Source organism: Rhynchophorus ferrugineus, unplaced genomic scaffold (genome assembly GCF_030347505.1).
Source record: "Rhynchophorus ferrugineus isolate W39M unplaced genomic scaffold, kcgeb_rfMv2 rfM1, whole genome shotgun sequence".
NCBI classification, from domain to species: Eukaryota; Metazoa; Arthropoda; class Insecta; order Coleoptera; family Curculionidae; genus Rhynchophorus; species Rhynchophorus ferrugineus.
Genome location: NW_027472580.1, coordinates 21,485,085 through 21,500,431, shown reverse-complemented (window position 1 = coordinate 21,500,431; position 15,347 = coordinate 21,485,085). Strand labels below are relative to the sequence as shown.

Here is a 15,347-nt window from a genome sequence, read left to right as displayed (position 1 = left end):
GTTTGATAGTTCGCTATTGGTGGTTATATTTGGCAATGCTTTTTACTAAATGTTGAATATTCTAGTCAATATTTCAATCTAATTTCAACTAAAATAATTCTCTTTGACTGAAATTCTTTTCCGATTTTCCGAATTACTGGCAGCTATGGGCACTATGTCGGAAGAATTCTCTGTCTTTTACGATCATCGATCCAATTTCTATTTTATTCATTGGCACAAACAAGTCGGACGGAGGGGAGACTTCTCATAATGATTTTCTGTACAGATTTTCACAAAGAGTTAATATTTTACAAATTCACTTCATTAACTGAATCCACTGAAACACTAACAATCGTTCGAGTCTTTAAATATTGCTGTTTATATAGCTAATTACATACAGGTCTTTGAAAAAAATTGAACAGACTTAAAAAAATAAAGAACTCATTAAACAATAAAAAATAATCAAATTTACAAACACAAACACAAAAAAACATTTTAAAATAAAATATGTAGATAATAATCGTTATAATAACTAAATAAAAATAAACAAAAACCTTATCTATTTATCTATTGACAATATAATCATTAGTGAGTGCCAAGCAACAAACTAGATTTGTTTTGTTCGTAATTTAATTTTGTGTATATGTCACAAAATTATATTATTATTTTTGTATTGTTTTGGATTGGCACCGACTTCAAACTGATCAGTTGGTAGTAGTTAAAATAAATTTGTAAAGAGATAAATAGATTTAGGTAGGTATTAAGCTAAAGTGTGTGCTTATATTAGAATATAAAATACATGTAGTAGATAGGTTAAATAAGGTTTTTGTTTATTTTCATTTGGTTACTACAATGATTATTATGTACATATTTTATTTTAAAACGTTCTTTTTTGTTCAAAATCTAAGTTTGATAATTTTTTACTTTTTGTGAGGTCCTTATATATTTATTGCAATCAGTTCAATTTTTTTTTATTTCAATATTTCATTTTTTTCTTTTTAGTGTCAGATATTAAAGGGAAGCCCGTATGAGGAAAAATAGGAATAATGGGTCCGATACCTAGTATGTGATTTGATAAATGCTCCAGCTTAAATAGAACAAAAAAAATTGTTGCTCCCGTTAGGTATCGAACCCGCGACATCCACGTGTGAGCTGACCATCCTAACCATGACACGATAGAAACTGTTGGCTACAACGTTTCTACGCCTTTCCATATGATGTAGTTAAGGCTTAAAAAGCAGCCTGAATGGTTTTTACACAGAACTACTTCTGGTTTTTCGTCACATCGGTACAGCAATAACATAAAACACACATATCTGATTATTTTAGATAAAAAATAAGTGAAAACATTGTACGTGCCTTTAAATATTTTTTATCTAACTAGTGAACGTATACGCTAGCACACAATAAAACTTTTTCTTTTATCCACTGATACTTCTTATTGTACAGTTTTATATGTGAGAAAATCTGGAAAGGTTCTTAAAAGCGTCCCAGAATAGTATGATATCATTGAGATGTTTAATTTTCCTTGGTATCTTTTCTCCATAGCTTTTGGCTAATTAGGCGAATCCTTTTAGCGTTCTTTTAACGATTTGTATATAACTACGGTCCTTATGATTGTCCAAAATTTTCCCTATAATTTCCTTAAAGGCAATCCACCATTATTTTAAAAGATACATAATCGGCGTGATCAACTGTGGATGAGTCATAAACCATCTAATGTATGGTTTAATGAAAAATTATTCTTTCGGTTTTGCATTGGAGAGGCCTGGAAGTTGTTTCATACAACGTTAGGTGCAGCGGTGGCAGAACAACTATAAAGATACTAGTGTTTCGTGAAGAAAGTTCTATTCAGCTACTATAGACGTTTGTTCGAGGTGAAGCTAAAAGAGGCAAACTTGTGCTTCAATCGAGGACAATTATTCGAAATATTTCCACCTTGGCCGTCAGCTGAGGAGTTCCAAAACCTGCTCGTGCTTTATAATCTTCGTTGTATAAGAAAAACAGATTCCGAACGCTTTCTAAGATGAGTTGAATCCATGGCGATATTTGGGGTTGAAGATGATGGCAGAAGAGAAATTACATTGAAGTTGCAACATTAATTTGCAATCCCCCGGCAAAATATGTTCTTTTATTATACTTTATAATCTCCTTCTTACCAACTAATGTTTATATTCAACCACAGTCATCGGCATCTCAAAAGACATCCGGCCTTATTCAGACTTGTTGCTGGCCTGAATATCAATTCCTTGTTAGATTTTATACTGTTAACTAGAGATATTTACACTGACGAATAAGCACATAAAGTACATCCATGCCTTGCAAGACTTGAACCCATGACTATCACCTCCTTAATAGAAGTGATGTCGAGCTGGCAAAAAGATATATAAACTGGTCATTTAAGGAAACCATCAACCCAGGGCAAAACTGAGAAATGCACATCTAAAGCTACATCAGTAAATGGGCTATCAGTTTAATGCGTCAGACACAAACTCCAATCAAACATATTCAGAATTAATTTCTTAAACAAGCGATTTGTAGATCAGCTCGTGTACAGAAATATACTTTTTTTGTCCGTGTATCATTTGAAATGCCCTATCCCATTCTGAAGATGGATATTTATGATCGTTCAGATCTCTAATTATCCAAAGTTAATCCATGGTTATAATGCCCATGGTTAAAAGCCATTTAAATATATACATCTAATGTACAGTTTCATAGGCAATCAGAAAAATGTTATTTTATTTTACTTATTTTCCCGGATTTTTGGTCTACATTCTATACATTGAATGTAGGGCATTTAACATAAGTTCCTCTCTTTATTATAAGGTAATAATATAACATATAGGTTTTTTAAATGTTAATAGAAATAATACAATTCTTGCTTTTTCTTCCTTTCTGAAAGCATGCATTATAATAATTTTTCAATATACTTAACACATTTTAGCACACAATTTTTTTAAAATTTATAGTTGATTTAAATAACCAAATTTCCGCTATTCCTATCAACATATTATTTCTTAATATCAGGATTAGAATTCTTAAAATTAGAAATAATAAAGATACAATATATAATTACATAATATTTACAAAAAAACCCTCAGTGATGGTCAATTTGTTAGTTGTTTTTTATCAGATTCGATGCATATTCAATTTTAGCTTTCAATAACCCTAATTATGTTAAAAATAGTAAACTTTACCCATGACATCGATGACTATTGTTTATCATATGTTGCACAAATATATATGTCAATTCTAAATCTACAGAGATGTCCTGAATAGCTAATAATGAAACAAAAGCTTCACTACGTGTAACGTCCATTTAAATTAAGTACTTAACCAAGGAAGACATGCACAAGGTAAATGTATACATATTAGCCTTGGATTTGGCAAAATTTAATGCTTAATAGCTTATGCTATGTGAACTGTTAAAATAAAGGAATATGCTATAAGGTATATAATTAATAATACGATACTAAGCAAATTTACATTTGTCTAGTAATAGGCTTTAAACGTTCGAAAAAAAAACATACTATTGTGAAAGTTAAAGTCCCCAATAAAGTGACAAGGTCACGAATCAATCTTATGTCGTAGGTCATAAAACGGATAGCTAACATCTATAACTAGCCTCTATCATTTAAATGCTGTTAAAAAATTTCATTGGCTCTTTGACAAAACGTGAAAAGGTCACCGGAAGAAAGTTTCGATGTGAAAGAGAAAGCAGAAAAAAACTAGTAACCAGAAATTCGGCATGGGTGTGTTAATATTACTTCGTTACTTGTTAGATAATAAGTTTTTAACTTTTAATTCAGAATACTAATTAATATACATATTAATTTAGTAGTTTAAAAATTAAAATACTTTATAGTTTCATAAAACTTCAATAGACTTGTTGAATATATATAAAAAGGTAAACAGATTAAATCCAAAGAGACCAAGTCATACTTATCATTAACAAATTTACCAATAGTCACAACATGTGAGTATCGGAGTACATTCAAAGGTACACATAACAGTACCCAACAGATTGACAAGTAAACATCAGTGACTATTCAGTCATCAAGGTTTCGCTACTTAGTTTCAAAACTAGCATCATAAAAGTTTGAACTTGGAATGAAGAGAATAAAAGTATTTTTAAGCCGGTTTGGTGGCGCAGTGATAAAGGCAACAGGACGGTCCTCCTACTGCTGCGATAGTTCAGTTTGCGCGGGTTCGAATCCTGCTGGGGCATGGTCGCAAATTTATATGTGTGATTGTTTAATAGGCAAGAGTGTAAAATCCGATAAGAAAAATTATCTCAGCCACGCCAGTGACCAGTCTGGATAAGACCGGATGTCTTCTGGGATGATTTCTATGTTGGTCACTCGCCAGTCGGTAGGCTTAATGCCGAAGACCGTGGTTCGTAGCCCACGATAAATAGTAGGTCCAGTCCAGATAAGCCCATAGTTGGTAAAAGGAGACTTTAAAATATGGAAAAAAAATTTAACAAAAATATTTTTAACAAAAATATTTTTATTTTTATATACATTTTCAAATAAAATATGTACATAACAATTATTGTAATAATTAATTAAAAATGAAATAACTACAATATAAATAAAAACTACACGTATTTTATATTACGTACGTATTTTACTATATACAAACAATATAACTTAAAATCTACCTAAACCTATTTATTTATTTACAATATTATTTTAACTATTACCAACTCATTACTTTCAAGTGGGTACGAGCAACAAATTAGATTTGTTTTGTTTGTATTATAATTCTTTGTATATGTCACAAAATTATATTATTAGTTTTGTATCGCTTGGGCTCGGAACCGACTAAAAATTATCTGCTCTAAGCATGCGTGTAACATATTTTTTCGGAAAGTTAACTTATTTTTAATCTAATTACTAACAAATGGAAGATCATAGTAAAATTATCGGGCAGAGTATAAACTCAAAATGTATTCAAATTGAACAATATCAAAATTACAAAAGTGAATGTGCCAACACTGCAAGAGATGAATTGTGAATCAACATTTTCTTAAAAATATATTCTGGCTAAATATCAAAATCAATATATTATATCTTAAGGCTACTTAACCAAAATATTTAATATTTTTTTGATCTATTAGGATATATGCCGTTAAAAATACATATCACTCAAAACATACAAAAATTACTAATTAAATGCAGTTTTTTGACATTCAATTTCATTGGTCAATAAAATGTGTAGTGTATGGTTAGTCACATGATGTCATGATCTCATGACGATGCGTTTTCAAGATCCAATGAAATACTTTTACAAAAAAAATTCTTTACAGATACCTAAAATATAAACTTTTATTAATCAATCAAATTACTGAAACGCCGATTATAGTTATATCAACTAGTGAATGGAAGTTACAAAACTTTTCTCTAGGGACCCCTGTGCAGTTGTCTCTTTATTACTATATAATTACAGTAAATCAAGTTTAAAAAAATACTGATCGAAAAGGACATGAAAATGTGAAGAAATTACATTTCTAAAACACATTCCTAGAATGTATTTTTGAGAATTCGTACTTAATAAATCAATAATATACCTAGATAAATACAAACGCTGTCAAATGTCATCTATATTCGTTGTAATAATGAATTTTAATGAATTAGACGAGCAATCATCATAAGCGGATGCTCCGAAGACGACTACAACAATGACACAAAAAATGCCGAAAAAAAGAGGTTCCTAATGCGATACTAACAGGATGTCGAACGATTCTAACAAAGTAAATAGTATAATAAACAATTGAGAACGGCATGAGTATATGTTAAAGGTTTCTTATTGTTATTTTATTGTGTTGTTTTTTCTAGTCAGATGATAATTTTAATTGAAAAAAAGTTTACAAATATTAAACTAAAAATACATAAGCAAGTTTATTTTTAGAACGGTTTAAAATATTTTATAAATATATTGGACTTCCACGAAGAATATATGGCAAATGCTTACATAGTTGTTATATACTAGTTGTATAGTTAAACAATTTTTTTAAAATATATTTTAAAGTCTCCTTTTACTAACAATGGGTTTATCTGGACTGGGTCTAAAGTTTAACGTGGCCTCCGAACTACGGTCCTCAGCATTAAGCCTACCGACTCACGAGTGACCAACTTAGAAATCATCCCAGAAGACATCCGGTCTTATCCAGCCTGGCTACTGGGATCATTTTCCTTGTCGGATTTTACACTCTTGCCTAGAATAATCAGAAATTGTAAACAATCACAAACATAAATTTACGACCATGCCCCAGCAGGATTCGAACCCGCTGCTATCGCAACAGTAGGAGGACCGTCCTATCACCTTTACCACTGTGCCACCAAGCCGGCTTACAATTTATTTTTGTTTTATAGAACGGACCATAAAACTGCCAATAAGAAGTAAAGTACTTTAATATAATATAATTTAATGTAATTATTACAATAATAATAATATACATTTTAACAACTATGAGTCTATCTGGACTGGATCTAAAGTTTAAGGTGGCCTCCGAACTACGGTCCTCAGCATTAAGCCTACCAACTGACGAGTGACCAACTTAGAAATCATCCCAGAAGACATCCGGTCTTACCCAGCCTGGCTACTGGGATCATTTTCCTTGTCAGATTTTACACTCTTGCCTAGAATAATCAGAAATTGTAAACAATCACAAACATAAATTTACGACCATGTCCCAGCAGGATTTGAACCCGCGGCTATCGCAACAGTAGGAGGACCGTCCTATCACCTTTACCACTGCGCCACCAAGCCGGCTTACAATTTATTTTTGTTTTATAGAACGGACCATAAAACTGCCAATAAGAAGTAAAGTACTTTAATATAATATAATTTAATGTAATTATTACAATAATAATAATATACATTTTACCAACTATGGGTTTATCTGGACTGGGTCTAAAGTTTAACGTGGCCTCCGAACTACGGTCCTCAGCATTAAGCCTACCGACTCACGAGTGACCAACTTAGAAATCATCCCAGAAGACATCCGGTCTTACCCAGCCTGGCTACTGGGATCATTTTCCTTGTCAGATTTTACACTCTTGCCTAGAACAATCAGAAATTGTAAACAATCACAAACATAAATTTACGACCATGCCCCAGCAGGATTCGAACCCGCGGCTATCGCAACAGTAGGAGGACCGTCCTATCACCTTTACCACTGCGCCACCAAGCCGGCTTACAATTTATTTTTGTTTTATAGAACGGACCATAAAACTGCCAATAAGAAGTAAAGTACTTTAATATAATATAATTTAATATAATTATTACAATAATAATAATATACATTTTACCAACTATGGGTTTATCTGGACTGGGTCTAAAGTTTAACGTGGCCTCCGAACTACGGTCCTCAGCATTAAGCCTACCGACTCACGAGTGACCAACTTAGAAATCATCCCAGAAGACATCCGGTCTTACTCAGCCTGGCTACTGGGATCATTTTCCTTGTCGGATTTTACACTCTTGCCTAGAATAATCAGAAATTGTAAACAATCACAAACATAAATTTACGACCATGTCCCAGCAGGATTCGAACCCGCGGCTATCGCAACAGTAGGAGGACCGTCCTATCACCTTTACCACTGCGCCACCAAGCCGGCTTACAATTTATTTTTGTTTTATAGAACGGACCATAAAACTGCCAATAAGAAGTAAAGTACTTTAATATAATATAATTTAATGTAATTATTACAATAATAATAATATACATTTTACCAACTATGGGTTTATCTGGACTGGGTCTAAAGTTTAACGTGGCCTCCGAACTACGGTCCTCAGCATTAAGCCTACCGACTCACGAGTGACCAACTTAGAAATCATCCCAGAAGACATCCGGTCTTACCCAGCCTGGCTACTGGGATCATTTTCCTTGTCGGATTTTACACTCTTACCTAGAACAATCAGAAATTGTAAACAATCACAAACATAAATTTACGACCATGTCCAGCAGGATTCGAAACCGCGGCTATCGCAACAGTAGGAGGACCGTCCTATCACCTTTACCACTGTGCCACCAAGCCGGCTTACAATTTATTTTTGTTTTATAGAACGGACCATAAAACTGCCAATAAGAAGTAAAGTACTTTAATATAATATAATTTAATGTAATTATTACAGTAATAGAAGACTGTCTAGCTCTCATTAAATGATATTTACTGAGCCTGAAATGGATGATGTTTATATTTATGAATGATATTCCTCGAAACATACATTACTCAATAATCTAACTTTTGGGATTCATTGAATTTATTTTATATTATGTTATTTATCAAATATCTGTTTAAAAATATATTTGATAGGTTTTTGTAACTAAAAGATGAATACTTGATAAATACTTACCATGCCAACAGTTTATCGATTTCCTACAACGAAAACCATCAAAATGTAAGCTAATTTTGTAGAATTTGACAAAGTGATACAGTAAGTAATAGAATAAAATGGTCTGAGTGACTCTACTGTCTCATACTGGCTCTAAAATCAAATATATCAAGAGAAACATAATTGAAATAGGAAATTATTAGAAATTGAGTACTAATCATAAACTATCTACCGGTTAAAAAGTCGGCCGATATATTTAAAAAGACGGAAAAAATTGAGGATGTCACGGAAGAGTTATCTGCGTTAAAATATTTATAGAAATAAGCTAGAGAGAAATTAATCACATATAGATAGCAATTAGAGGAATTAGAGAGAGAAAAAGAGGAGAATTGAGGAAATCAATGGAGAAGCTAGTGGGAAATAGAAAGAGAAGAGGGAATAATAATTCAAAGTTGTGAAAAAGAGGTAAACAAAACTATGTTATGTAATTCAGCACAGGCTATCCGGCTATTTGACTACCTGAATGGTGAATCAGTGAGACGAGTTGGTATTTCAACTGGCGCAGTCGGTAGAATTCCGGGGAGACCAGAGGGCTGTTCTATTTTGAATTAATTCAATTAACTGGAATAAAATTATCTTTCAAGAAAAGAGAAGAGGCTGACGTTGGATTGGCAATCGTTCCGCAGTAACTCCAAGAGTTTTAATGGTATAGTTAAGTGGAGTTCGAGCAAAAATATCGCAGTTGAAGCTATAAGGTCACAGAAAGTGGATTGTAGGTGCTCAAGGTGCCCTAGCTATAAACTATTCCAAGTACGAAACATTTAAGGTTTGAAAAGCACCCCCAATCTGTGGATTACCGGCACATACATCACAATTTAAGGTGTAAGGCTAACAAAACGGAATGTAGTTGCTGTTAATTAACATAGTTTACTGAAATTTGAACAGAAACTTGTCGTTTGGGGTGAACGGCCACCAAATGCGGGGTACAGTAGCTTAGTTTCTTAACAGAAGTGTATTAGACTCTGGAGTTACCAAAACAACTATAAACTGTTCAGATGCAATAACAACCACCTACATCCCTGTAGTCGATAGAAGGGAGATGTTATATAATGAATTTTTAAATATTTTTCTAGTATTATTCAAAATTATAAAGATTATTAAAAAACCGTGTTTTGTGAGATATGTCAGAAATTATTTTAGAGCTAACAAACTATACAATATAACTTTTATTGTTGAATGAGAAACCAATAAATATTAAAATCCAAGTCCACAATCATGCTCTCATAGCCTTAATATATAACGTTGAAAATTATTTGCAAGTCTTTTTTAACCAACCCAACCCACAAACAGTCTCAAGTCCATCTCAAATTCATTAATCTTGTACCTAAAATAAATTATATTACTTTTTTATAATTATATAAATTCTTAATATTGTTTCTTTTTCAAGAGTACAATCAAAGACGTAAATAACAGTATCCTATAGGACTTAAAAAATTAAGAAGTCCCAACAAACTGACAAGCAAACACGTCTCTATCGATTTTTGATAACCATCCACTAGATAGTCATCAAAAATCACTCGCTGCTCAGCCTCTAAACCAGCATAAAAAAAGTTTGAAAATCAGTCAAACGGAAAAATAATTCTCGAGCTTAGAATGACTAGAATTAACTAAAGAACAATATTTGAATTCAACATTGACAGATTTTCAAATTTAGTTATATTAAAAAAATTTTATATTAAAAAAATACCAATTTTTCATAATTTTGAAAAATCATCTTAAGAAAATTGTCTTAAACGATTAAGCTCAAAAATATAAGAAGAAAGCCTTTTTGAAATAAGAATACTACCTTAAAATATCAACAACTCTTATAATCTCGTTATGTTACTCATTCAAAGCTATCGTACAACAATATATATGATCTAAGATCAATCAAATCTAGACTCACTTTGATATCCGATAAAATGTAGGACTCATTAAGTATATCATAGTAAATTAGTTTTAAATGACGATCCTTTTAACACCAATCGATCATCACAAACCAACAACCCAGTGACCTCCAAAGGCGTGGGCGTACGTTCACCGAAAAAAAAAACATAATTTTTAAAATAATAAACTTTCTATGGAAGCTCATTATGGTGGAGTGAGATCATACTTTATTCGGAACGAACAGTTGCATATCGTTTTCTATGTATAAATCGATCAAAACGACGCAAAGTGGGTCATGAAACAAGTGCCTCGACTAAGGTTTGTTCGTTTGTCATCCGAGCCCGTTTCGATATTTCAGCCATATAAATTATTGTAGATCATTAATTAGGTCTCGATTAGATGGTTTTTTTCTAGTGTTTCAATAAATTATTCGGTGGTATAAATTCAGTTTTTTACGTACGTGACATTTGGATTTAAATGGTATGCAAAATAAAAGCAACCAAACGAGAATTTGGCCTGGGATATTAAGAATTTTTTGCTCTAAGGTATATGTGGGAGGGGGTATTTATTACGAGGATCATTATTTATTTTTATTAATTTTACAACAGAATCTAATATTACCCATTAGTATCGCGATTTGTTATAGAAATACCAGAAATATTATAAATATCAAAACTGATAATCCAATCTCCAAAAATTAAAACAGCTGATTTTTTTGGAATGTTTGTAGAAAATTACATACGCGATAACTTCTAATATCTTTAAAGTGTCGACTATCTCATGAAACTTCAAAATATATTTTTCCAAGCCCAATTTATAAACTGTTTGTTTTTCGAAAGAAATGCAGATTGTGAATCATTTTTCATAAGTGATGGCTATATAACAGTACTACCTTCAAATTCAGCATACTGATCAGTATAGTAGAGTTAGATCAAAATTAAAAAATTAAAGACTATTTTTATATTCACTGATAAAAGCGGAAATTACTGGAAAGTTAAATAGAGCAAGTAAACAACTGAATAATCCTTACACTGTATTTGTTTGTAATAATATATACATAATATTTGACAAATATGAATATTAAACAAAAGAATTGATTGATATAGGACAACAATATACATTAAAAACCTGTAGTTTTTCTTTCTTAAGTAAATAAAGACAAATAAATTAAATGTATTAATATTAGCAATTATTTTATCATTGCATTACACAAATTTTTTAATTACTCTAAAATAATTTACAAGAGGTGTACATTCTATGACGTTGGCGGACATTTATAAGACGTTATAACTGAAAATAGTTTGATAGAATTGGTATTTTTTTTCAGGTAGGCTTTGATGACATAATATAAAATAAGAATATAATATAATAATATACTTGATTCATCTAGCTTAAACTCTCTATAGCCTTTGCAGAGTCAATTTTTGCCTTTAATCTATTTTCCCAGTCAATAAAATATTGTAAAAACAATAACAAAAATTTATTTTTATACCCTGTTTTCGATAACAAAATACTACTTGTATTATATTCGTTGAAATGACATTAAATATTGACATGTATAGGATGATTACTACCGTCCGGTAGTTTTAAAGTCTGTCAACAACAGTGTCACATGAAGGCCACGTCAGACCAGATACTTATAGCTCTTCGAAAATACTACCAAATGGAGTTGGTAAAAATTTAAAATCGTTTTGAACTCGGAGCGGATTTTTGTATCTCATTTTGCTTTATTTAGAAAGAAACAATATCTAAAATAGAGAAATATTTACAAAATCCAATCCAAAACATTAGTGATAATCATTAGAATTTATAAACCGGCATCTCCAATCAGTTATTTAGAGCAGGAACGAGATATGTTCCGCTCGTCAGTAAAATGTGGGATTTAAGTATTGATACTATTAAATATTGTTGCTGGGGTTTTATTGCAAATATGTTGAACTTAATGTAGTTGCACTTAATATTAATGTTAGCATTGTGGCTAAAAAATAAAAAATAATATAATATTGGATTCATCAAAAAGAGAGCGTCCACATACGAAGTGCGAATATTACCTTGATGTGAGCTTTATTCGAGATCAGTGAAATGTATAAAAAAATTAGTAGTTTTTTTTTCAATAAAAATATAATTTGATACAATTATTTATTCCACTTCTTTCATAATATAAGAATACAAGGGGTCATCTTTTCATTCACTTTTAGGAAATATAGAATTTAAGTGGTATAAAAATAACCCACAAAGGCATTGCTTTTAAAATAATACCCATTTTAACCCATTTTTACGTAAAATGTTGCAGAACTTACATTAAGTTGTTCTTTTTATGCGACGCCATATATTTTACAAAATTCGTGAAATGCTACCTCACCAATCTTGTTTGTCAGTCATTAACACCTTCCAACGATTACTTATTTTGATCAATAACAACACATTTTCGATTACCAATGCTTCTACTTTGTGACAAATAACACGAGAATAATAAATAATATATTAATATACATCTATTAATGAAAATACCAATTTCTCAAAGTTTACTTCACAACCCTTATATAAACAGGTCAACTGAAAAGTCCCCGACCTGACACATAGATGGCGCTACTAGAATTAAATCCATATGTTTTTTAGTTAGTCATAACCCTCAAAAGATGCGAGTATATGCGTGTATATTTGACAGCTGTCGGATCATTAGTTTGTGAATTATAGCAATTTTGAGTGAAGCAACTTTTGTTATTGTGAAAAAAAAAACAGATAAAAAAGAATTTAGCGTGTTGATAAAATATTGCTTTTGAAGGGAAAAATACAGTTGAAGCAAAAACATGGCTTGATGCCAAGTTTCCGGACACTGTCCCAGGAAAATCAACCACCAAGGATTGGTATGCTAAGTTTAGACGTGGTAAAATGAGCACGAAGACGGTGAACGCAGTGGGCGCCCAAAAGAGGTTGTTACCGATGAAAACATTAAAGAAATCCACAAAATGACTTTGAATGACCGTAAATTGAAACTGAATGAAATAGCAGACACCCTAAAGATATCAACTGAAAGTATATATTATATTATTAACGAATATTTGCGTATGAGAAAGCTCTGTGCAAAGTGGGTGCCGCGCGAGATCACTTTTGACCAAAAACAACGAGGAGTTGATGATTCGGGGCAGTATTTGAAGATGATCAAGCGTAATAAACCCGAGTTTTTGCGTCGATATGTGACAATGGATGAAACATGACTCCATGGTTTCACTTCGAAGTCCAATCGACAGTCATCCGAGTGGACTGCACACGATGAACCCGCTCCAAAGCGTGGGAAAACGCAACAGTCAGCTGGCAAGATTATGGCGTCTATATTTTGGGATGTACATAGAATAATTTTCATTGACTACCTTGAAAAGGGAAGGACCTTCAACAGCGACTATTACATAGCGTTATTGGACCGTTTGAAGGATGAAATCGTCCAAAAACGGCTGCATTTGATGAAAAAGAAAGTGCTGCTTCACCAAAACAATGCACCGTGTCACAAGTCAGTGAAAACGATCGCAAAAATCCATGAATTGGGCTTCGAATTGTTTCCTCATCCATAGTATTCCCGTATCAGACTATTTCCTGGTCCTATATCTTAAGAGGTAATCGCCGAAACTGAGGCCTACTTTGAAGCAAAGGACAAATCGTACTATAAAAATGGTATGGAAACTTGGGGGGTTGCTATAAAATGTATCACCCTTGAAAGGAATTATGTTGAATAAAAAATAATAATTTTGCCAAAAAAATGTGTTTACTATGATAGGTCGGTGACTTTTCAATTGACCTGTTAATTATAATACAATTATAAATATTTTTGTGAACTGTCCTGCTAGAGATTTATTTACTGTTCTATTTCATAGTTATCGTTACTTAATAGATTATCGATATCAAAATGTAAATTCGTTTGCAATGGAAACTGGTATGCCATATGCAAATCTGGTCCATTAAATCACTTTCGTGAGCGTACAGGAAAAAAAGCACATTAAAAGTGAAAGTACATACAAAAGTGCTCATTCGAGTTTATAGCATCATCCAAATTGCCTCGCTACCGAACAGGACAAGAGTTAAAAAACATAAAAATATCTTAACTATTTCACTTTCTCCAATTTGATTCAGATCGGCAACAGTTCTGTTTATTGCACCCGCCGTTGCTCAACCATTATTTAATATCTATTGACCATAGAAATGTGAAGAAAGGATCAGCTGTTTTTCGTACGAAAGACGCGGTTTCGACAACAGTCTTGACTCGATTTGCGTGAAGCATAAAAACAACCTATTCGATCGGCTCATGTCACTGAACAAAATAAACCATTTTAATTGCATTTTATTGTGTAAAGTGCAAATTGCGTATTTAATTTGTTGTTTTAAAAGAGTTCAAGGACACATTACTAAAAATACTACAGAAACAATTACAATCTTTCAACACTAACATGGATTGATGCCCTTATTTCATCTGAAGCAAATTACACCGTTTCCTCGCTAACGATCCTGTCCACAATCTTGTATTTAGAGTTGATTCCAAATTCTCAACAGGTCTTGCATTTAGTTGGGTTTGATTATCGAGAAGAGGTTTTTTTATTTATTACATTGTTACTAGTCGTTGGCGATTAACTTACAATTTGTTTTTACAATATCTTAGATCTAGGTATATATATCTAGGAGCACTCATCGGCCCCTTCTTAGTCTCTAATTTAATACTGCTATTTTTCTTCTAAATAAGCCTCCCTGCATTACGCTACACAAAATCAAATGATTATATGATTCTTTGACCCTGTGTCCTGTTCTGGTGTTATCCAAGAGTATCCAAGTATTATTTCAATATTGACCTAAGAATGGAGTTAGTCCTCAAGCATACTTGCAATTTTCTTGATTTCCTGACTGATAATCGATATTTGAAGATTTTGGTGTAATTAGATAACCTCGTCCATCTCAGGACTTTGTTCTAGAAAACTGATATTGTATTTATATTACTTTTCGCAGAACATCCCCATAATTTAGTTCCGTATATCTATCATAATTGTGATTTTCTTCCAATTAACTAGTAGATTTGCCTATATTTCCTATATTTTAACACCAGTTAATTCTTC

The 15,347-nt window shown here is 32.1% G+C and overlaps 1 protein-coding gene across 1 annotated transcript in view; it reads right to left on the bottom strand.

The window, feature by feature from the left end:
* Positions 1–15,347, bottom strand: part of LOC143206024 (uncharacterized) — a 74,183-nt gene that overhangs the window by 48,783 nt on the left and 10,053 nt on the right. The window lies entirely within an intron of this gene.